Below are 22,719 nucleotides of genomic sequence, written 5' to 3' on the forward strand. Positions count from 1 at the left end.
CACTGTACTCCAGCCTGGGTAACAGAGAGAGACCCCATCCCCCCAAAAAAATAGCAAAATACAGTATTGCCTTAGTCCATTTTGTGCTGCTATGACAAAATACCACAGACTAGGTAATTTATAATGAACAGAAATTAATTTCTTACAGTTCTGGAGGCTGGGAAGTCCAAGATCAAGGCACCAACAGTTTGGTGTCTGGTAAGGACCTGGTCTCTACTTCCAAGGTGGTGCCTTGAGCACTGCATCTTCCAGAGTGAGGGAATGCTGTTTTTCACATGCAGAGGAGCAGAAGAGTCAAGAGAGTAAATGACTCTTGAAAGCCCTTTTAAAAAGGCATTAAACTAACCCAAAAGGGCAGAGCCCTCATGGGCAAATCACCTCTTAAAGGTCCACCTCTATATACTATTACAATGGCAATTAAATTTCAAGGAGTTTTGGAGGGAACAAACATTTAAGCCATAGTAAATACTATATTTACCTCCCTTATAGTCCTTATTGGTAAGTTTCATGACCGTGAGGACAAAATGAGTTCTTGTTTGTATCCCCCACAAGATGAGATGAATTGATTTTTACGGTATAGAAACTGAATTTATCTGGAAACAGGTATGCCAAATGTACATAAACTATAAATATATAAATAAAATAATTTAAATAAGGTCCTCAGCATTTCATTTGTACTTCTTCAGTTATTTCTTTATAATTAGCTATCAGTGGTTTAATTATTTTTCATATTCTTTGTGTTGCCCTCACTTTCTTCGAAGCACCTGGTTTGGTGTGTAATGCACATTAAAGCCTTCAGAACAGCTGGCTGTTTGAATAGTCTAAGGGATGAGGTTGCTGCAGCAAAAAGTGGGTTACACGACAGCCCAGCTTTCCTGCTGGAGATGGGAGACCAATACTCTCAGGAAACAGTGCACAGTCAGAGTTGGGTCATTTGGACATTCCGGAGGCCAGTAGAGTACTGCAGAGAGTGTCCGAATGCCAGTGTCGTGAGCCCGGAGGCCTAGGGTGGGCAGCGTGGCGAGAGAGCACGAGGGCCAAAGTCGCTGGAAGAGTCATTCTCACCCTTAACGGGCAGGAGCGCAACAAAGTGTTAGCGGCCTCGGCCCTGCGCCCCGTCCAGGCGGACGCTGTCCTTGCTGCAGTCGGCCGGCGGGTTCAGTCGCCGCACCGCAGTCCAGGGCGCTCCTAGGGGGCGCCAACTGGCGCCAACCTGGGCCTACGGCTCACGCGAGCCCATGGAACCCCACTCCCGCGTCCCCCCACACTAAGCACGCCGGCGCCCCTAGCTGATTCGAGAGGCCAGTACCTCGAGGCGCGGGAGGGCGGGGCGGAAAGCAGCGCGCGCCCACCTGCCGGCCAAGAAAGCCTCGCGTGGGCGCACGCGCCGCCGCCGCCGTCCACGCTTCAACCCGCCAGCTCAGCCAGCGCTGCATGCTGCCGGCCCTCAACCCAGCAAGCCGGCCCTCGAGCTCTGCTGGGCAGCGTAGGGCCGGCAGTGTAGAGTCCGCTGGCCCCGGACGGCCCTGGTAAGTGGGGACGGGGGCGGCGGGGACCCAACCGTTACCTGAGGGGCGGGTTTGCGGCCGTGGACAGTCCTCCGGGGACTCTGAAGTGCTTGCGTGGGAGCTGCCTCCAAGGTGGCCCTCGTGTCACTGGATGAACCCCGAGTGACAGCTGCCTCTATTAGGAGAAGGCCCTGAGGTGCTGCAGGGAACCGCCCCCATGAAGGCCCGCTGTGGGAATGGACTCCCAGGGTGCTCTCTGGATTTGCTGCCATGGGGAGCCCCCGTGTGGAGAGCACTGGCCCTTAGGGAGCCCTTCCGTGTCACTGTGGGAGAAGGCACAAGGGTGGTCTCTGGAGCTAGCTCAATGGAAGACCACCTGGGAACATAGGGGAGCTGCAGGAACCTCGTGATGGTGGAGTCCCCAGAGGACCCCCTAGAAAAGGAGGACCTGAAACTGTGCCCTTGAACTGTCAGAAGCAACCTCTGACTAGGGAGGGGAGATCCTGCCATGGGATCCATGAGTGACTTCCCACGGCTCCAAGGACTTTGGCGTTAATCTCCCTATAGGCCTCCATATGCCCTCACTTGTCTTCTACCACCGCGGCCCAGAGGTGGAGGCCTTGTAGGGTCTCTTTCCATTCCCCTCTTTCCCTATTCGGATTTTTCTTCTCCATGGTAGCCCAGTTGCTCCATGCTGCATTTTAGTGGAGGTAGAAACTGCTGCAAGAGCACAGGGCCCCAAGCGGGGCATGAGGACCAGTGAGGCCTCTCAAGCAAAGATAGGAGATTTGAGCCCCTGGGTTTGACCGTCTAGAAGGAAGCAGTAAGATCAGGTGGAATAACAGACTTTGGCAGGTCCTGGAGTGAAAGACCTTTGAAGGAAAGAATAAAGGATGTATAGGATTTTTGAGCACCAGTGCGCTCGGCACTGTACTAGGTATGTTTAAACATCTCATATAACTCTTAAAACAGCTTTGTGAAATTATCTTCCTCTAAAATGAGATTTAGAAAGATTAAGGAATTTGACCAAGGTTACAAAGATTAAACTCATGAAATCTATTTTTCACAGATTTTATTTGGGAAGAAATGTAAAGGAGAGGAAGAAGCAAGAATGTACTCTTGGTTAAGTTTAAGAGCTACTATGGTTTGAATGTGCCTCCCAAAGTTCATGTGTTGGAAACATAATTCTCAATGCAACCATGTTGAGAGGTGGGGCCTAATAGGTGATTAGGTCTTGAGAGCTCTGCCCTCATAAATTAATTAACATTATCTCTGGAATGGGTAAGTCATGGCAGGGGGTTTGTTATAAAAGCGAGTTTCTTGCCCTTCCACCTTCTGCCATGAAATGATGCCACATGAAGGCCTTCACTGAAAGTGAAACCTCAATCTTGGGCTTCCCAGCCTCCAGAGATGTAAGATATAAATCTCTTGTTCTGTTATAGCAGCACAAAATAGACTAAGGCAAATCAAAAATAATAAATCTCTTAGAAGGAAACAGGAGAAAATATTTATCGCCTTGGATTTGGCAATAATTTCTTAGATTTTGACACCAAAAGCATGAGTAACAAAAGAAAAAACATAAAATATCAATATTTTTAAAATTCTATGCATAAAAGAGTACCATAAAGAAAGCAAAAAGACAACCCATGGAATAGGAGAAGATAGTTGCAAATCATACATCTGATAAAGGGATTAATATCCAGTATATATAAAGAACCCTACAACTCAACAAGAAAGAAACTTTATTTAGAAATGGGAAAAGGACGTGAATAGACATTTCTCCAGAGAAGATATACAAATGACCAATAAGCACATTAAAAACATGCTCAACGTCATTGGTCATTAGGAAAATGCAAATCAGAACTACAGTGAAGCTGGATGCAGTGGCATGTGCCTGTAATCCCAGCTACTTGGGGGGAGCCGAGGCAGGAGGATTGCTTGAGCCTAGGATTTTGAGATCAGCCTGGGCAACACAGGAGACCCAGCCCCAATTTAAACACACACACACACACACACACACACACACACACACACACACACACACAATGAGATGTTACTTCACACCCAGTAGGATGGCTATTTTAAAAAAAGGAAACAATGTGTGGTGAGGATGTGGAGAAATTGGAACCCTGGTGCTTTGCTGGTGGATATGTAAAATGGTGCAGCTGCTGTGGAAAACATTTCGTGGTTCTTCAAAAAGTTGAATCTCTATATGACCTGGCAATTCTGCTATATACTGATGTGTATATTTAAGAGAAATGAGATGTGGTATGGAAACCATCTAAAGTCCAAAATTTAGTAGCTCTTCCCTGATGTCAGAGAAATCACCTATATTTATTGTATTGGTTACATACCATCATCCCTGCTAAACCCAACTCACCATTCAGGTTCTATCTTTGAGGAAGCAGAGTGGATATGATGAGCTTGTGACTCCATAGTTTCTAGAAACAAGTTATGAAGATTTGGTTTCCTCAGCCCTCTCTGGCCCACTTTGACCTAGAGAAAGGGTGCTGATGCTGTGATCTCAAATAAACCCTTTGCTTTCCTCAGTCATCTTTACAGCATTTATTCAATGATTCGTGAACGCTTGCACTTTGTAAAGCGGTGGAAACTATCCCAATTGTTCCTTCCTCCTGAGATCAAAGAAAATTGAGACTTCCTTTTTCTATCTGTGAAACCCACTGATTTTTAGTGTTTCCTTGCTTCCATTTTCAGAAGTTTCTTTTGCTTTAGTATTGCCTGCCCCATCCCCAACCTGAATTTTCCTCAAGATCACTGTTACATTTTTAAAGCCTTTTATAAAAATCTGCCACTCCCATATAAGAAGCCAGTGAAAGCACATAAAGATACTTTATACTTAACATGCAGGATGAGGTGGTTCCTTCCTGCTTAGGGCTTCAGATTCTCCACAGCTTTGTAAATTTCTTTAGAGGATGAGCTGAGGGAGATGATCTCCCTAGATGCCTTTTTCTTCCCCATTTCTTCCCTAGCTCATGCTATGGAGCAGTCATATCTTCCTCCTACCTCTGCTTGCCTTTATAAATAGTCTCACTGCACTTTAAGCAGGTGCTCTTCAAATTCCATGCTACCCACATATGCATTGCTACCTGACAAACACTTCTCTTTCAATCATGGCTACAGCATTATATTGGTTTTCTATTATTATGTAACAAATGACCCCAAATGTGGTATCTTAAAACAACATACAACTTGTTATCTCACAGTTTCTGTGGGTCAGAAGTCCAGCTTGGTCCTTGCTTGTTGTCTCATAGGCTGCAGTTAAGGTGTTGTCTGGGCAGCATTCTCATTTGGAGGCTTGACTGGGAAAGAATCTTCTCCCAAGTTCACTCAGATTGTTGGCAGAATTCATTTCTCTGCAGTTTTAGGATTGAAGACCTTGGCTTCTTGCTGGATGTCAACTGGAGATTACTCTCAGTATCTAAAGTCCACCTGCAGTTCTTTGCCATGTGAGCTTTTCCAATATGGCCACTTCATTAAGCCAGAGCAAGTGTGCTAGAAGATGAAGTTATATAATGCAGTGTCATCATGGGAGTGACTTCTTCTCACCTTTGCCATGTTCTGTTAATTAGAATCAAGTCACATATCCACCCAGAGACTCAAGAAGATGGGATTACACAAAGCATGAACACCAGGAGGTGGGAATCATAAGGGGCCATCTTAGAGACTATCCCCACCAACAATAGCAAGAAGAAGTTTAAGTTCACCATTTACTCTCATTTCTTTCATGCCATTCAGCCAGATAGGTCTATTCTATTTTCTTGTCCCATTGTTGTTTAGCACCACCTTTGATTTTGTCCAGAAGTTTTTTCCATACCCTTCTCAAGTTACCACAGATTCTTTGACATTCATATTGTTCCTGTGATTACGTTTTCTATCTCTCTTTTCTTCCTTAATAAGGAAACAGGAAACCTCAATTCCACCTACCAGCTAAAGAAGTAATCATTTAGCATAATTTGTGGGGGTCTTTGTTAATTGATTTCCTTTTTAACCTAAGTGTCTTTCCTAGGACTTCTATCAGCACAAGGAAAGCCAGTTTTTTTGTTTTGTTTTGTTTTTTCTCACTAGCCATTTATTTTTACCTATCACTAATCTCCGTTGAGAGAGGCAACCTGTCCTAGGCCATGCTAGGGATGCCGAGAATGCAAGGTTCTGACTGTTTCTTATCTGTTTCTCAGCGTTATATTTGCAATGAGCAACTTTTAGGGTTAAGGTAACGTCTACTCGTGAACAAAGATCAGGCTTGTTTCTTCTTACTGTAAAAGCAGTGAGTCCCCAAAGCTCAGTGTTTCTCTACTGTAATGCAGCCCACTGCATGTGCAGGCATCTATCATAGATGCTGTGCCAATCCCATGGGACTTGGGAGACAAGGGGAACTGATGCAAAAAAAAAAAAAAAAAAAAAAAAAAAACATGGTGAAGCTTTTGTTGTGGCTGTACTGTGACTAATAAAGTCCTTTATCTCTGACTTGGGAGTCTTGCATCTTCTGCCAGCATTCACGAAACAGTAGTAGGATAGTTTGTTAACTTGTAAATAAAATCGCAGACCCTGTACTTTCTTTCTTTTTTTTTTTTTTTTTCTTTTCACCCAGGCTGGAGTACAGTGGCGCGTTATCGGCTCACTGCAACCTCTGCCTCCCAGGTTCAAGTGATTATCCTACTTCAGCCTCCTGAGTAGCTGGGATTATAGGTGCCCACCACCATGGCCAGCTAATTTTTGTACTTTTAATAGAGACAGAGTTTTGCCATGTTGGCCAGGCTGGTCTTGAACTCCCAACGTCAGGTGATCTGCCCGCCCAAAGTGCTGGGATTACAGGCTTGAGTCACCGCACTTGGCACAATTCTTGACAATCACTACCATTTGTTTTTCTAGAAGCTAAAGCTGATTTTGTTAATTTCTCAAGCACTGCAGGTGCATATCTTGAATACTGGAGTAACATCTCTTTTAATCAAAGTGTCCTGTAATATAAGTTTGATACTCATCTCAGTTAAGCATCAAGGGTGTTAGCCTAATTGGTTGCTTCCCCACAATTTCCTCCCAAAACTAAAGCTATGTCACTTTAAAAATAACTTGGTTAATCTGTGTTGTTTTTATTTGGATTTAGACTTTGTTTTCCTTTAATAATTCTTTTTTTTTTTTTTTTTTTTTTGAGACGGAGTCTCGCTCTGTCACCCGGGCTGAAGTGCAGTGGCACTATCTCAGCTCACAGCAAGCTCCACCTCCCAGGTTCATGCCATTCTCCTGCCTCAGCCTCCCAAGTAGCTGGGACTACAGGTGTCCACCACCACACCTGGCTGATTTTTTGTATGTTTAGTAAAGACGGGGTTTCACCATGTTAATCAGGATGGTCTCAATCTCCTGACCTCGTGATCCGCCCACCTTGGCCTCCCAAAGTGCTGGGTTTACAGGCGTGAGCCACCGTGCCCGGCCCCCTTCCTTTAATAATTCTGCTCAGTGGATTTCTGCCCTCACAGATCCTGTGGTCAGGGCTGGAAAACAATTTGGGGTTTCTGTGTGTATTTGTTTGTTTTAAATATGCATAGCCTTGATATTCCTCCAGTGAGCAGGCTGCAAAAAAGTGAATTTAGTATGTTTCCATACTAATTTGAAGACTTCCAGGTCTACAAATCAATATTTTAAGACTTTTTAGCCTATGCCCTCTTTCTGATGAATATAGCAGTCTCATTGATGCTTCTCCTCCTAAATTCTGATGCTCCTCAGGGGACAGGTTTGCTCCACTATTTGATGAACTAGAGCTGTCTGCATATTCCTAGGAACCAGATAGCTAAGATGTTGAGTTTTGCCTTTCATAGTCTGCATGATATAAAAAATGAGGGGGTTTAAATGTTTTTTTTTTTTTTTTTTTTTTTTTTTTGAGACGGAGTCTCGCTCTGTCACCCAGGCTGGAGTGCAGTGGCCGGATCTCAGCTCACTGCAAGCTCTGCCTCCCGGGTTCACGCCATTCTCATGCCTCAGCCTCCCGAGTAGCTGGGACTATAGGCGCCCGCCACCTCGCCCGGCTAGTTTTTTGTATTTTTTAGTAGAGACGGGGTTTCACCGTGTTAGCCAGGATGGTCTCGATCTCCTGACCTCGTGATCCGCCCGTCTCAGCCTCCCAAAGTGCTGGGATTACAGGCGTGAGCCACCGCGCCCGGCCTAAATGTTTTTTCAAATATAAATATTATAACTGTTAAACCTTTGCAATTCACTCATTTCTCTATCTTCCCACTGGAACTTCTGAATACACCATCCTGTGCTGAAAATACAGCTGATCCAATTTGCAAATGGAATCAGTGATTAATCACTGTGTTCCCCCTGGATTAAAGCAGTATCGTTTTCTTTTCTTATTCATAGCATGAATATATTACAATTTATTAAATAATTCATTTTTTTGAGGTTGTTCTACCTACTTATCAATATAAGCAGTGCTGCAATAAACATTCTTTTCACATATCCCCACAGATCAAAGAGGATCAGTGTCAGTCCATTTAGGCTGCTATAACAAAATGCCACAAATCAGACAGCTTATAAACAATAGACATGTATTTCTTATAGTGTAGGAAGCTAGGAATTCCAAGATCAAGATGCTGGCAGATTTGATATCTGGTGAGGGCCTGCTTTTTGGTTTATAGATAGTGCCTTTTTGCTGTGTCTTCGCATGGTGAAAGGGGTGAGGCAGTTCTCTGGGGACTCTTTTATAAGGGCACCAATCCCATTCATGAGGGCAGAGCCTCCCAAAGTCCCCACCTCCTAATACCATCACATTGGTTATTAGGTTTCAATATAATGAATTTTGGAGAGACACATTCAGACCATAGCAATAAGTTTCTTGTATGGAGTAGACTTTTCTTCTTCAGTCAAAGTCGTATTAGTAGCTATCCATCTCTAGACCTCCCAACCACACAGACTCTCAGGACAAGTTTGAGCAATTTGTTTTTGTACCACTCCAGTCAAAGGCAAAACTTACCTTATACCTCACATGTTGCCCTTGTCTCTTAGAGGTGACCATTTTTAAATCAAAAGAAAAAGTGGTAGTTCTTTAATTAAAACTTTAAAATGATCCTCAGGTTGTGTATAGATCCAGTAATAGATCATGAAATCATTTTAGAAAGTCACTATTAGGATTGTTTTAATCAACTAGGACAGATAATATTTTTATGTTGAGAACACTCTGAATATTTTCTTCTAGCTATTTTGAAATATAAATTATTTTTAACTAAGTGATTTTAATTATATTTCCTCAATGACTAATAATGCAGAGGCTCTTTGTATGTTTGACTGTTTCTTTTTATCATTTGTATTATTAATTTTCTTTTTAGAGACAGGGTCTTACTTTGTTTCCCAGGCTGGAGTGTAGTGGCACAGTCATAGGTCACTGCAGCCTCAAACTCCTGGGGTCAAGCCATCTTCCTATCCCAGTTGCCCAAGTAGCTGGGACTACAGGTGCACATCACTGTGCCCAGCTAATTTTTTTTTTTACTTTTTGTAGAGACAGAGTCTCACTGTGTTGCCCAGGCTGGTCTCAAATTCTTGGCCTCAAGCGATCCTCCTGCCTTCACCTCCCAAAGTCCTGGGAACAATCTCTTATATCTTCTTTTTGTGGGGGTTGTTTGTTTTTTTTATTGCTGAATGAGTTTTGAGAGGTCTTTATTCTAGATACAAGTCCTTTATCAGACATGTGATTTGCAAATATTTTCTGCCAGAGTGTGGCTTGTCCTTTCATTCTCTCAACCATATCTTTTAAGGAACAGAAGTTCTTAATTCTGATGAAGTAGAATTTATCAATTTTTTTTAATGGATCATTTTGGTATTGGACTAGTAATTTTGTGTATGGTAGAAGATATAGGATTGAAGTTCTTTTTAAAAGTGAAAATATGCAATTGTTCTAGTACTATCTATTGAAGACTATTGTTGAAAATCAATTGGCCATATATGTAGGAATCTATTTTTGAAATCTCTGTTGTTTCATAGATCTGTTTTTCAGTCTTTATTCCAATACCACACTGGTGCTATTCTAAATGATACTTAAATTTTTTTTCAAATTATTCATTGATAATACATAGATATATGACTGATTATTGCATATTTACTTTATATTCTGTGACCTTACTAAACTCACTAGTTCTGCTGTCTTTTTATCTGTGAGATTGTCTACAGAGACAATAATGTTGCTTGTGAATAGGGACACTATTTGTTTCTTTGCAATCTGTGTATCTCTTATTTCTTTATCATGTTTTATTGCATTGGCTAACTTGAGTATTATGTTGAAAATGAGTGGTGAAAGTGGGCTTCTTTGCATTGTTCCTGCTAGTAGGGAAAAGTATTCAGTCTTTTACCACTGAATATGATATTAGCTGTAGGACTTCTGCAGATGCCCTTTATCATGTTGAGGAAGTTCCCATCTATCCTAGTTTTCCGAGTGTTTTTGTCATGAACAGTCTTGGATTTTGTCAAATGTATTTTCTGCATCTAATGAATTGATCATATTGTTTTTTCTTCTTTAACCTATTGATATTGCAGATTACATTAACTGATTTACAAATGTTTAACCAGCCTTGCATTCCCTATGGCATACCCCCACTTAGTCATGAAAATTTATATTTTTTATATAGTTTGATTTGTTTGCTAATTTTTTCTTAAGAAGTAAATAAGAAGTTAGTGTCTTTGATTATGAAGAGTACTTGCTATACTTTTCTTGAAATTTGCCTCTTTTAGCATTAAAACAGCACTCACTTTGCCCAGGCACACTGGCTGATTTCTGTAATCTCAGCACTTTGGGAGGCTGAGGCAGGAGGATCACTGGAAGCCAGGAGTTCAAGATCAGCCTGTAAGACCCCATCTCTCTCTATGTATATTTTAAATAGTGCTCACCTCAGAATGAGGTGGCAAGTACTACCTCGTCTTCAGTTTTATGGAAGAGTTTGTGGAGATTTGGTGGGCAGTATTCTTCCTTCAGTGTTTAATAGAATACCAGTAAGACCATCTGGGTCTAAAATTTTCTTCGTGTGAAAGCTTTTAATGACAGTTTCAAGTTTTGTATTAGATATAGGCTATTCAGGTTATCTGTTTCTTCTGGAGTGATATTTTATAGTTTATATCTTTTAATTAAATTATATTTAATCTGTTAAATTTGTTGGCATAAAGTTATTCATAATATTCCTTTTCTCATTGTAATACCTGTAGACTGTTTTATAGTACTCCTCAATTCCTGATATTGGTAATTTGTGTCTTCTCTCTTTTTTACTGGGTCAATCTGACTAGAGTTTTATCATTTGTTCTCAAAGAATCAGTTTCTGATTTCATTAAGATTCTATATTGTTTTTCTGTTTTCTATAGTATTGATTTCTGCTATCTTTATTGTTTCCTTCTGCTTTCTTTGTGTTTAATTGACTTTGCTTTTCCTAGTTTATTAAGGTGGAATCTTAATTTATTTGAGTTTTTTATTTTTCTAATATCAGTATTTATTGCTATAAATTTCCCTTTAAATTTGTATTTATAAAATGTGTTTATAAATTTAACTGCTTTAGCTGCATACCACAATTTTTGATACATTACATATTCAATTTCCATTAGTTCAAAATATTTTTAATTTTCCTTTTGAGTGTTTCCTTTATCCATGAGATATTTAGAAGTATGTTATTTAGTTTCCAGATATTTGAGGATTTTCCAGATATCTTTCTGCCACTGATTTCTAACTTCTATTGTATTTAGAGAACATACTCTGTATAATGGAAAACTTCTAAATTTATTCAGTCTTATCTTATGGCCCAGAATGTGGTATATCATGCTTACTGTTCTTTGTGTTTTTGAAAAGAGTGTGTACTTTGCTGTTGTTGGATGAAATCATCTACAAATGTTAATTAGTTCAAGTTGCTTGCAAGTATTGTTCAAATCTTCTGTAAGCTACTGATCTGTATATTTATTTTCCCAATTATTGTGAAAGGGGCTGGAAATCTTCAATTATAATTGTGGATTCATCCTTGCAATTCTATCAGGTTTTGTTTCCTGTACTTTGATGCTGTGCTACCAGATGCTTAAACATTAGGATTTTTATATCCTTTTGATGAGTTGAATCTGTTACCATTCTGAAATGATCCTTAATCTGGTAGTATTCCTTGCTATAAAATCTATTTTGACTAATATTAATATAGCCACTCCAGCTTTCTTCTGAATAATATTAGCATTATATATATATAAAATATATATAAATGTATATATTATATATATCCACACATAACATTTTAAACTTACTTGTGTCTTTATATTTAAAATGGGTTTCTTTTTTAAAAAAACTTTTAGGTTAAGGGGTACATGTGCAGAATTGTTATATAGGTAAATTGTGTGAACACAGGAGTTTGTTGTGCAGAATATTTCATTACCCAGATAATAAATGTAGTACTGATAGGTAGTTTTTCGATCCTCACCCTCCTTCCACCCTCTACCCTCAAGTAGGCCCCAGTATCTGTTGTTTTCTTCTTTGTGTCCATGTGTACTCAATGTTTAGCTTCCCACTTGTAAGTGAGAACATGTGGTGTTTGGTTTTCTGTTCCTGTGTTCATTTGCTGAGAATAACGGCTTCCAGCTCCTCCATGTCCCTGCAAAGGACACGATCTCATTCTTTTTTATGACTATGTAGTATTCCATGACATATATGTACCACATTTTCTTTATCCAGTCTGTCATTGATGGGTATTTAGGTTGATTCCATGTCTTTGCTATTGTGAATAGTGCTGGGATTAATATTTGTGTGCATGTGTCTTTATGGTAGAATGATTTATATTCCTTTGGGTATATACCCAATAACAGGATTTCTGGGTTGAATGGTACTTCTGTTTTAAGTTCCATGAGAAATTTCCAAACTGCTTTCCACATGGCTCAACTAATTTACATTTCTATCAGCAGAGATATTCCCTTTTCTCCACAATCTTGCAGCATCTATTATTTTTTGACTTTTTAATAATAGCCATTCCGACTGGTGTGAGAGGGAATCTCATTGTGGTTTGATTTGCATTTCTCTAATGATGAGTGCTGTTGGGCATATTTTCATGTTTGCTGGACACTCATATGTCTTCTTTTGAAAAGTGTCTGTTCAAGTCATTTGCCCATAAAGTGGGCTTCTTGACGGCAGCATATAGTTGGGTCTTACTTTAAAAAAAATCCTGTATCACAAGCTTTGCCTCTTATTAGGACTTTTAGAACATTTACATTTAAAGTAATTAATGATACGATTGTGTTTAAATCTACCATCTTGCCATTTACCATTTGTCTGTATGTTCTTTGCTTCCTTTTTCTTTTTATGATTTAAAACATTTTCTTTCTTTCTGCTTTGTTATTACCCATCTTTTTGGTTTATGACGTTTATTTCTGTAGTGGTTGTTTTAGGGCATATACTTCTTTAACTTATCTTTGTGATGATTTTATAATATGTCAATTTGGAGGAGTTGAACTGCATTTCTCAGGGTTCCCTTTCTTTTATGTTTATGGTTATAATGTGCCACAGGACGGATCCTTAGAGGGGCTTGGAAAGCAGAAGTGAGGTAGCAGCTATTTTGTAGTATGTGTACATGTCTCCTATTTGCTGGCTCAACTTGCTGGTGGGTGGCAGTGGGTGGGTCTGCAAGTGCCCCACCTTTCCCTGGTCCTCCATCAGGCTCTCTAACACCTGAGCTGAGTGCCTGTGTTTAGCTCCCTGCTGAAGAGTCTTGATCTCTGCAGGACACTCACACCACTAAGATCAGTGACAGCAGAACTGACATGGATTTTGGTCCATCCTCATGAGACCCAGCTCATTCTTGATTGGTCCTTCCTAGTCTTATCTCTCATTTTATATCCACCTTTACTCCTGATTCCCACCTTATGGATTTCAATCTCTGGTATCAAAGGTAAAGACAGTAGCTATCTAAGATTGCTTAACCAGCTCTCACACTTACATAAGGCCAAATCCCTTCAACAACCCATATTCATATATACTTAAACTTTTATTTGTATGAAGTATCTCCTAGTGGTTGTGCTTCCTTAATTGAATTCTGACTGATACAATCTTCAAGTAATATTATTCCACTTATAGCCTAAAAACATTACCGTTTCTTTTCTACTTGTGTATCTCCTGGCATTTGTGCTATTGTCATTCATTTTATATCTCTATTTTTTCTAAACCTAACCTGACATTATCATTATTTTTCATGTAATTATTTTAAAAATCCATGATCTTTTAGAGTGACTAAAAATTAAGAAAAGAGATCTTATATACTGACATAGTTATCATTTCTGCTCTTCATTTCTTGGTGTATATCCAGATTACTGTATGGTGATATTTGCCTTCTGCCTGAAGGACTTTCTATAAAGTTTCTTTTGGCTGGGTGCAGTGGCTCACGCCTGTAATCCCAGCACTTTGGGAGGCCGAGGCGGGTGGATCACGAGGTCAGGAGATCCAGACCATCCTGGCTAACACGGTGAAACCCCGTCTCTACTAAAAATACAAAAAAATGGCCGGGCGCGGTGGCTCAAGCCTGTAATCCCAGCACTTTGGGAGGCCGAGACGGGTGGATCATGAGGTCAGGAGATCGAGACCATCCTGGCTAACACGGTGAAACCCCGTCTCTACTAAAAAATACAAAAAACTAGCCGGGCGAGGTGGCGGGCGCCTGTAGTCCCAGCTACTCGGGAGGCTGAGGCAGGAGAATGGCGTAAACCCGGGAGGCGGAGCTTGCAGTGAGCCGAGATCTGGCCACTGCACTCCAGCCTGGGTGACAGAGCGAGACTCCGTCTCAAAAAAAAAACAAAAAAACAAAAAAATTAGCCGGGCGTGGTGGCGGGCGCAGTGGTGGGAGCCTGTAGTCCCAGCTACTCAGGAGGCTGAGGCAGGAGAATGGCGTAAACCCAGGAGGTGGAGCTTGCAGTGAGCCAAGATCGCACCACTGCCCTCCAGCCTGGGCGACAGAACGAGACTCCGCCTCAAAACAAAACAAAACAAAACAAAACAAAAAAAAAATTATTTTCATAAAGTTCTGTTGATGATGAATTGTTTCAGCTATAGTATCTCTGAAAAAGTCTTTTATTTCACCTTTGTCTTTTTAAAATAGAGATAAAATTCACATGCTATAACATTTGTATTTTAAAGTTCATAATTCGTTGGTTTTTAGAATATTCAGTTATGAAACTATTATGACTAATTCCAGAGCATCCTCATACCTCCAAAAAGAGATTCCATACCCATTAGCAGTCATTTCTCATTCTGTACTTCCAAGAAAGGCAGGGTGTCATGAACTTACTGTGTATATGTGGTAGGGTTATGTGCATGATTCCAGAATAATATGTTACAATGGATGACAGTTTCCAAAACTTCGAGGCCCATCAGAATCACTTGTGGACCTTGTTTAAAAAATAGAATTAGAGGCATTACATCAGTTCCTAAATAGGATATCATCAGAGTATAGCCAAAGAATCTTTATTTTTACCAGGTTGTCCAGGATTCTGCTGTGCAGGTAGCCTAGCATTTGGTGAGGTGTAGCCAGAAGAGCCATGTGGATCTATTCTGCTCCTCATTCGTACTTCATATGGGCACAGACCCGGTAGAAAGCAAAAAAAGACTGTCCGAAGAAGCTGGGGTGGTGTTCACCTAGGAAAGGGACTTTCCAGCCTGGCACTGCCTCTGAGAAAGCTAGGGGGAACATGGCAGGGAAGAGGAAGGGGCTGTGCTTCTTCCTCTCCTAAAATCACAGGTTCTCTGTCTCACTCAAAACATCCTGTTATCCCTTTGGCCTTGGTCATGCCATCCAGGAGGCCACTTGTTAGTATCAGATGGTGTCCACAGCACCTTCAGGTCCCATCCTTGCCTACCTTTTCTAGATTCAGGAAGCTCTTTCTAGTATAGACTCTAAGCCCCTACCTGTGGCCTAGAGCCTTCAGTGGTTGAGCAGCCCCAGAGAGATGTTCCATCCTGGAGATGTTGGGGCCTCCATGCTTGGTCCTGTGGCTTAGAAACAAAGTTAGGAGCCCTGAAGGAAAGGAGGGAAGCTTTGCTGGAGGTGGAAACCTTGCTGGACGAAAAACTAGGTCGGAAAACAGCTGCCCTGAGAACAAGAATGGGATAGTGAGTCTCTGCCCACACTCTGGTCTGTGGGTGAACCTGGAAGCTTGAGAGGGAGGCACTGAGGTAGCCTAGAAGAGAGTGAGCCATACATGACTTCAGCCCTACCTGTGATGATGAATTCAGATTTAACACTCTGTCACCAGACTGAGATCCTGGAAGAGGAACTGTGCTTATTCACATCTACCTCAGCCACAGTGTTAGCAGGCCCACTACCTCTCTAGGACAGGCACCTCAGCCAGTTCTGGAGTCGACATCCTAGGTTTGGGTGTTGCAAGAGTCTGGAAATCCCCACATTGGAAAGGACCACATTCCCTTCAGCCTCAGGGCCTGTTTGCTCTTGCCTGGTAGAGTTTCCAGGGCAGCAGATGCTCCCAGCTTGGCAGGTAAGAGCCACAGATGGGTATGGTGGGAATTTCAGCTCAAGGGCTGGGCTAGTTCCGCAACAGAATTTGGAGTGGGCTGGGCCCTATAGGCCTGTATATCCAACAAGGGTCACAGGGTCTGGGAGTGTGGCTGCTTCTGGGTTGCCAGGGGAGCATTGAGTCTTCCAGGAACAAGATGCCCCATGGACTGTGCAGCTGTTATTGAAAGAGCTCCTGAGCTCCTGGGGGTATATAGGACACATATGTGTGTGCCTAGCATAGATGTATGTATTCCTCAATGTGTAGCTACCTAGGGTTATAGTTAGAGTTAGAATTATGCTTAGAACAGCATTGATGTTATGGTTCCAGTTTGGAGTGAGGTAGTGGTAAGGATAGGGTGGGAATCATGGTGATGTTAAAGTAGGGTTTGGAACTGGGTTTGTGATTCCTGTTGATAGAACTTGGTGTATCTTAGATAAGGAAGGTGTTAGGGTTAGAGTAAGGCACTGCTGGCATTTAGAATTTAGCCAAGGAGATAAATTTCGTGTTGGAGGCTGATTTTAAGCTTTCAAGATAGTGTGGAGAGGGATTCAGGCTTATGCATAACCTGTGGTGTTAATCTTGTATAGATGACAGGTTGTTTGCTGTTTCTGGGCCCTCCACAGTTCATGGGTACAGAGTGGTCACTATGGCCATGGTCCAGCTAGGGGAGGTAGGCATTAAGCTGCTGGGGAGAGAGCACATCAGTTTTCTATCTCAAACTTATTTGGCCATGTAAACATTTTGGATCACAGTGACTAGCATTACCTGTCTGAGGTACAGTTGTTCCTTCTTATTTGAAAAACTATGGTTTAAAGGTTTCTTTGGGAATGGGGTTAGAGTTGGGTTTAGAGGTATGGTCGATAGGGGTGGAATTGTGGTTAACATAAAGTTTAGGCTAGAGCTACATATGAGATCATGTCTTGTGTAAGGGTTTTGTAACTGGGGAACCAGGACCTGATTCTTCATGGTTTCCTGATGATAACCTGGACTAAGTGTCTGCCTGGTTTGTTCTTTCCTTGTGTCTGTTAACTCAAAGAGTCTGAGAGTCAGGACCCTGCAAGGATGGAGCCAAAAGTAAATTGGGGGCCCTCGGGGTGATGGGTGTGTAGGCGAAGGATGAGGCTGCTGAAGAGGGCAGTGGACTCTCTTCCTGACCCTGATATTCTTTAAGAGAACACAGCCACATTGTTGAGACCAGGGGTATGCACGTGAATCCAAAACTATCTTTTTTTTTTTTTTTTTTTTTTTTTTTTGAGACGGAGTCTTGCTCTGTCACCCAGGCTGGAGTGCAGTGGCCGGATCTCAGCTCACTGCAAGCTCCGCCTCCCGGGTTTACGCCATTCTCCTGCCTCAGCCTCCCGAGTAGCTGGGACTGCAGGCGCCCCCACCTCGCCCGGCTATTTTTTTTTGTATTTTTTAGTAGAGACGGGGTTTCACCGTGTTAGCCGGGATGGTCTCTCGATCTCCTGACCTCGTGATCCGCCCGTCTCGGCCTCCCAAAGTGCTGGGATTATAGGCTTGAGCCACCGCGCCCGGCCAAAACTATCTTATTAAAGACAAGCAATGGGACAGAAATGACAAACCAGAGTTTAAAGGAGAGATGAGCCTGGTCTGAGGTAGCCTAGAGGATTTATGGAAGAGAGGGGCTTTGCAGGATGGATTTGGACTGCATTTGTGTCTGTGGGTCTGTAAGATGGGCTGTCTGTTGTGTGCAAAACTGTCTTTGTGTCTCTGTGTTTGTGCCTGTGTTTGCTCGAGCATGTCTCATGCAGGGTGTTCATGAATCCGTGAACACTCAAGGACTCACGAACACCCAAATCCAAGTTCATGAGTCCAAGAACACCCAAGTCATGTCCAAGGAAGACGTAAGTGTGTCTTTCTTGACATGTCTGTGCTTACTTTGAACTCTTAGGTTGGTGCAAAAGTAATTGTGGTTTTTGCCATTATGGCAAAACCGTATGTGTCATTCTGCCCTGGCCCCACACTGTATCTTTCCCCTCTCCCCTGACACACCCCTGACACACACTTGCTGCTAGCACAATTTACTGCAAGGGGGGCTTCCCTTCCCCCCGTCTGGATTCCCATGGATCAGTCTGCCTGCCCAGGGACGTGCCCCTGTGGCCTTTGTATTAGGCCTGACCTTGGAATTGACACACTCTGGAAATTCCCTAGTATGCTGCTTGCCTGGCCATGGACCAGGCAAGAACACGAGAGAAGTTTATAGTGGAGGAGAGGGACAAGTCAGGAAAGGGGGGCAGTTGGCAGCACCCACCCCTCCTTCTGGAAACCGATCTCACTGGCCCCTTCCCAGGCCCCCCTCTCCCTTCCCATGCTTTCCCAGGGTCCTGGCCTCACTGTCTTCGGGCATGAGAATGCACAGACCTCTGCAAGCCTGGTCAGCCCTGTGAGGCATCTGCTCCTTTGTGTCCCCAAGCACTTTACATGCCTGCATTGTGCTTACCTCTCATATTCCCACCTGAGCTCAAGGAAGTCCTCCCTTCTCTTCTGTCTCTGCAGTGGACACAGAGGCCATTCTGGCCCTTCCATCTATGACAGGCCTGGCCTAGACCATGGGCTCCAGCGGCCAGGTAGAGCATTCGGCCCTGGTTGGCTGGTTAAGCAGCAGAGGCCCAGCCACCTTCTACGTGGTGCAGGAAGCAGTGTCTCCATGGAGTCTATTCCTGTGTTTATCCTGTATCCCTTGCCTTCCCTGCCTGGGCTGCAGTGAGTAGGTACAGAAGTGAAGCAGCCACGGTCCCTGCCCTCAACAACCCAGCGTTGAACAAAAATGGTGTTGTGGAGAAGCCACCCTCCTCCCATTGCTGGTGGTTGGTTTCCTGAAATTCCCTCTAGCCAATTCTGAAGTGCCCTTCTGGAAAGCCCAAGAGAAGAGCTCTAGAAGGTCAGGGCCATTCACCATGACATGATGTTACCTGAGTGTGCCAAAGGTGAACCCAAAGATCCTAGGCAATCACTGATGTATTCCTAGCATCTACCCCCAAATCTGAAGTAGTAAATTCTTGAGTTTATACCCTTCATGTGACTTTTGCTTCTTGCCTCTCTTCACCCTGGGGAAGATAGAACATGGATTTGTGCAGGGATTATGGGATGAGCAAGGCTTCACCCACCATCAGCATTCCACGTAAGTCATAGGCTATGACCTCGATTTCTCTTAGCTCTTGACTTTGCCAAGAACTCAGAATCCTGAAGCTATCAGTTTCAGCTCATTTCTCTGCCCCTGGGACTTCTGTCAGCAGCATGAGCCCATGCTGGCCTCAAGCAGGTAGGAGGCTGCAGGGAACCATGGAAAGGACCCGCTCCACCCTAAACCAGGATGTGTGCATGCTAACCCCTGGCTCCCTACCTGATGCTGCTGTGACCCTCCTGAGTCAATTCACTTTGTTCTGGGCCTCCCTCTATTCTCCTAGCTGTGTGGCTGCCTGCCCCGCTCCCACCAGGGAGGGAGGATGTGCCTGTCACAAGACCTCCTTTGCTCTTTGGGGATGCTTTAGAAAAACACCTGTTGAATGTTAGTTCAGCAGGCCTGAACCTTGTGCTTCTCCGTCCTGGAGACCATCCATGGGCTGGGCCCCCATCCCTTAGGCACAGAATCAGCATTGAGAGCAGGGACACGTGCATGTTTCTTCCCATCCTGGATCTTCTGTATTCAAGCAGTGGACACATTGTGCTAAATGCTGGGGTCCTATCAGAGGAAGCAAGTCCTGCCACCACCTCCTCCTGATGATGAGATGGTGAGTGATCCTGGGTTTCCTTAGGAACCAGGAACATCCCACTGTCCCTCAAAACATGTCATAAAGAAGTCACAGTACTTCTTGCCCTTTGTCTAGCTCTTGGCTCCTCTGTGGTAGGTCAGAAGGGGAATGCGGAGGTGCCATCTCCTGAGGGATAATAGCTGTCCAAAATCTATGTCCCTTCCATCTTCTCAGGGCAGCCTATTTGTCTTCCTGCTTCCCTGTCCTCTCCTCCCACCCATATAACCCCCTTGATCCCTCATCTCACTGAGCACTGGGAAGCCACCTTTGCCCTATTTCTCCATTTCCAGCCCCATGCCCTTGCTCAGCCTCCATGCATTTAGAGCTTTTTCTGTGATCTCTCTTGCTGGTACGGTCTTCCAAGAGCACCTGCTGCACAGATATCATCAGCAACTTTTAACCACCTTTCCCCGCCCACCTACCACTCACACTGCCACCAACTGCTTGGGCCCTAATAAAAACTTTCCATAGTAACTTCCAGAATCGCTCTCTACCTCCTGCTTTCTAGCTTTGGCTCTGCATGCCATTCCCCCTTCCCACAGCCACACCCCCTTCCCAGCTCCTCACTCGTACCTCTGGGTCTGTGCCCATGCTCTCTTATATGTAAAAGAAACCTTTTTCTTCCCTCATCCACAGAGTCCCCTCTCATTAACAATGCCTTCTATCTACCACCAGTGTCTGTACTTTTAGCCAAAGCCAGCCCCTTGACTTGGGAATTCACTTCTATTCTGTGTCCTCTACAACAGGGCATTGCTCCAGTAGCTCTTCCCTCTTTTCCTCATCAGTTTATCCCTCTCAACTGAATCTTTCCCATCAACATCCAACATGCTATGTATCTCATATTTTTCAAAAACTCTTTCTGAATCCCATGTTCTCTTTCTGCTAGTTCCTCTTTTTTCTGCACCTCTCTGGAACAAACCTCCTTGAATACATGATTATACTTGCTATCACCAATTGCTCTCCTTCCATTGTATCTTGAATCCACTCCTGTCACACCTTCATCACTCATCTAATTCTATTTTTCTTAATGTCGCACAGGATCTCTATATTTTTAAATAGAATGCCGTTCATCTTACTTGACTAGTTGGCAACTGGTTATGCAATTGATCACTTTCTCTTTGAAATACTTTCCTCTCTTTGCTTTCAGTACACCACACTTCTGTTTTTCTTCCTACCGTACTGGCTACTGCTTCTTTGTTCCTCTACTTACTGGTTCCTCCTTTCATTCCCAGTTAACTTTAGAGTGTCCTAGCCCAGTCTTTAGATCTCTCCATTTACACTTAGTTCCATGGTGATGTTATCCAGTTGCATGGTTTTATCTATATCTATATCTATGTCTGTATCTATATCTATATCTATATCTATATCTATATCTATATCTATATCCATCTGTCTGTTATCTGCAACCAGGACCCTCCCTGAGGACCATCAGGCTTGCTTCTATGTTGAAGATAGACTGTTGGGGATATGGTGTCAGCATAAAAGGGAGACCTTATGAAGTGACTGCAGTAATGGTAGCAGTAGAGAGGGTGAGAAGTGGTCATGTTCTGGATGGATTTTTGAAGTAAAGACAACAGGATTTACTGATGGAACAGATGTGGACTGTTAGGGAAAAAAATTCAAGAATGACACTATTGTTTTTGTCCTGAATTACTGGAAAGATGGAATTGTCCTTAACTAATGTGAGAAATACCATGATTGGAGCAGATTTGGTGTGTGTAAATGGATGATGGTGGTGGATGGGCAGGGAATCAAGAGTTCATTTTTGTATAGGTTGAGATGAAAATTTGATATCCAAATATATATGTTGATTAGGCAATTTGAACCTATGAGACTATCTACCTCATGAGATGATGAGCTCCTCTGGGGCAAGGCTTGTGTCTTGTTTGTTGTGTTTGGCATAGTACTTGGCACATAGTAAGTACTCCAATATTTTGATGGTTGAATGTGAGATGTTTTTCAAAGTAATTTTTATTGTGACCTTCTGGGATCCTCCTGACCAGCTAATTACTTCCTCCTGTGGCACAACCTCACACCTTATAGCACTCGTCACAAAGATATAACGCTTTCTCTGCCTCCCCAGCACAGAGTTGGATTCAACTAATATAAGATATTACTATGCATTAGCTACTTTCTTAGGCCCTGGGGTAATGAGGCATATTTTAACCATTCAGGCAAGTTAAGGATGAGAAACTAACTACAAGGAAAGTCAGTAAAAATAGAGGAAAGGGGGCTAACTTGAGAGTCATCCAGATTAGAACCCAGTGACTGTCTTGATGTATGAACTGAGCAAAAAAGTGAATGTATAGTGATAACATTCCCTGACTTTGGAAATCAATTTGGTGAGGTAGAGGTTTTGAATTAATTTGCATTGTCTTTGTAACAAGATAGAGTTTTGTGTCAGTTGTTGAATATATAGTTTGGAGCTCAGGGGAAAGACTGGGTCAGAAATGTGGCTTTGAGAATCACCAGTACATTAACAGTAATTGAGGTTTGGGGTATGGATGTACAATTATCCCCCTTTTCCAGATAAAGAAACTGGGGCTCAGAAATGTTAAGTAACTCGTCAAATATCTGAGCTAGAATTCTAAACTTCATTTTTCCCCACATTCCATTCTTGTGACTTTGACCTTAAAATCTGCATTCTCCCCACAGGGTCAGACATTTGTCCTAAAAGTTACAAAAACACTTGCTCAAGAATTTTGTAATATTTTCTTTGTGCTGTTTTATTGCCCTTTGTTCATGTTTATTATTTTGCCCTAAAATCATTCTTTGGTCACTTCAGCCAGAAATTTCCTTCCAGAGGGAAGGGGGTGACCCAAATCTTTTACTCATGTTTAACCTATTGAGTGGAGCAAGCACAACCTTGAGCTAGTCTGTTCTGCCTTGGCTCCTTAAGAGGTCAGGGGTTCCAGGGAGACTAG

General features: G+C 42.8%; 1 protein-coding gene across 2 annotated transcripts in view; it reads left to right on the forward strand.

Moving 5' to 3' along the window:
* Positions 1-1,390: 1,390 nt before the first annotated feature.
* Positions 1,391-22,719, forward strand: part of LOC105485706 (PHD finger protein 24) — a 152,927-nt gene continuing 131,598 nt past the window's right edge. For both annotated transcript variants that reach the window (XM_071077949.1, XM_011748083.3), the window contains exon 1: positions 1,391-1,529. The gene's annotated coding sequence lies outside the window, so the exon portion shown is untranslated. The remainder of the gene's footprint in view (positions 1,530-22,719) is intronic.

The sequence above is a fragment of the Macaca nemestrina genome, chromosome 14 (genome assembly GCF_043159975.1).
Source record: "Macaca nemestrina isolate mMacNem1 chromosome 14, mMacNem.hap1, whole genome shotgun sequence".
Taxonomy (NCBI): domain Eukaryota; kingdom Metazoa; phylum Chordata; class Mammalia; order Primates; family Cercopithecidae; genus Macaca; species Macaca nemestrina.